We start from the raw sequence: 2,548 nt of genomic DNA, 5'->3' as shown, positions 1-2,548 counted from the left end.
GAGTTTGTTTCTATAATATTGTCTGTTGAATCTGATGTTAAGTGTGTGATCTTTAGCATTTGTGGTTTAACATTTATGTGCCTTCAGTAAAACTGTTTAACTTTTAAAATGCTAATAATAATTACAAATGAAACATATACATTTTTAATTTTTTGTGTTATCTGAAGTTTTAGATATAATCTATTTACAATAATATGGATGTCCTATTTGAATTTTAAAAAGTCCTATAGAAGTGACATAGAACCAAGCATAGAAGTATGCATAATTATTGTTCAGATGACTGACACATGATATGTTATAATTATTTAATAAACAAATAATAACAAGCATACAAATTGGTCTAAATGTACTTAATCTAATAAATATAACAGGCATCTAATAAATATATGTTTAAATACAACATCACAAAAATGTCTCTGTAGTTAATAGAATATTATTTAAAAAAATGTAAAACAAGCAACAATAAAGAATATTCTAAAGTAAAAATATTTTCAATATGTTTTAAATGATTGTCAAATCAGTTATACATTAAAGAAAACGTTTATGAAATCCATTACCATGGCCCTTTTGAATCCTAGAAAAACAAACACGTGCCACAAGGATCAAAAAACAACCTTGTCTTCCAGCAGTTGTCTATACAATGTGTATGTTAATATGAGTTCATAGTATACATAATGTGTGTGTGTGTGTGTGTATATATATATATATATATATGAATGCTCTGAAGAAGACGTGATTGTACGTTGAAACGTCAGCTTTGCTATCCGAGGACAATAACATCCTGTCTCTGAACAATATGGATTATACAAAATAAAATGTACTGATTGGAGGGTTGCCTTTTGAGTGCCCTCACTTTCCGGCCTTCCCGGAGGAGTCCGAATAGTGAAGTCTTCGTGGGTGTGCACGCTTTTGAGATATATATATATATATATATAGATATATATATATATATATATATATATATATATATATATATATATATATATATATATATAGATATATATATATATATATATATAGATATATATATATCTATATATATATATATATATATACACACACACACACAAGGTAAAGATGACCTCATACTAAGAGAAAAAAAAGTCTGCTTTTTTAAACAGTCCTTGTTTTTTAGTTGTCATAACGCATTTCATTTGGGTAGAGTCACTACAATGTCAACTTACTCCTTACACGAAAAAAACTCAAGATTGTCACAGACAGATAATAGGAAAATGAACTGTAAGTGGGTGTAAATGAATGAAATATAGCTCCTTGCACTGGACTTCACTATATCTGTGAAAAAATAATTTACTGTTATTATTGTTCAAGGCGCAAGGTTACTATAATGCACCCCCCCACCCTCCTTTACTTGATGACACATCAATACACACTGACCAGGACAGGTTGACAAATCATTAATCAGTCCTGATCGATTCCTATGAGAGCCCCAGGGAGCTGATTCCAGAGACTCTTCAACCGACACTGAAATCATCTGAAGAATGTTTAAAAACCTCCAGTGTCTTCACATTCTATTGGAATCCCGAGCAGTGTGGGTTAGTGGTGGGATGTCTGAGGATTACATAAAACATCTGGAGAATACACACAGACGTGGACCCTTTTGCATTACCCTAAAGAATGAACACATTTTGCTTCAAAAAGTCAAAAGGAAACCTGCTGAATAATGTTATGTTAACCTATTGAATTAATCTTGCTTTGTAACCCTGTACTGCCCTGTAACACCTGTAAATCGCCTTGGATAAAGGTGTTTGCCAAATAGATACATAATAATGTTATCAGAATGAACAAGAATAAATATAAATTAAAAGCCTGTCAAGTAGTAGAATTTTAAGTTAGTTTTAGAAACAGCTAATGTAATAAAACAGTCTGGGTTTTACTGTTTGAATAATGCAGATTGCATTATTACTAAATATACTACTAGCTTGTACCCTTATGCAGCTTGATCCTCTGCTTTACTACATTACTGTACCCTGTTCATAACACTAAGATACTATTTCTTAGTGTAAACCTTTTTTTTCAAGCATATATCTGTGATATGAAATTTGTAATGTAACATTTTGGCCAAACGGTTTGCCCCCAAAATACTCACTGTCAGTAATGCCAAGCTGCCAATATAAATAGAGTATTTCATATTTGCATGCTTGGACTCGCATGCATGTTTTCATTTGCAACGGAGAAGTGCAAGCCTAGAGGGATGCATATCATGAGTTCAGCTACTACTTTAAAATCCCTGATTTAAACTGAAAGAAAGCAAAGGCATTGACATGAAAAGAAAAGCACCAGAACACCATACGCACTACGCGAGGGAATAGAACACCTGCATTAAAATAATTTAAAGTATTGCCTAAGGCAGAACCTATAAATGAAGAGTGGCCCCACCACTAAGTCAAGGTGCTGAAACCGGGGAGAGAGCATGATGCCCTAAGAAGATACAGTATCAAAAGCAACAGAAAGATAGCAGCAGGGTCTCCAGCCATTTCACCATTTCACTGCATTTGTATTTGTTGAGTGACGTCTGAGGGAGTTTATT

The 2,548-nt window shown here is 32.7% G+C and overlaps 1 protein-coding gene across 1 annotated transcript in view; it reads right to left on the bottom strand.

The window, feature by feature from the left end:
• Positions 1-1,038: 1,038 nt before the first annotated feature.
• LOC117431054 (gamma-aminobutyric acid receptor subunit alpha-6-like) overlaps positions 1,039-2,548 on the bottom strand; it is a 10,465-nt gene continuing 8,955 nt past the window's right edge. Inside the window, exon 11 of the mRNA XM_058996275.1 lies at positions 1,039-2,548. This exon is cut by the window's right edge and continues 4 nt beyond it. The gene's annotated coding sequence lies outside the window, so the exon portion shown is untranslated.

Source organism: Acipenser ruthenus, chromosome 22 (genome assembly GCF_902713425.1).
Source record: "Acipenser ruthenus chromosome 22, fAciRut3.2 maternal haplotype, whole genome shotgun sequence".
Classification (NCBI taxonomy): domain Eukaryota; kingdom Metazoa; phylum Chordata; class Actinopteri; order Acipenseriformes; family Acipenseridae; genus Acipenser; species Acipenser ruthenus.
This window is presented reverse-complemented; position numbering and strand designations above follow the sequence as displayed.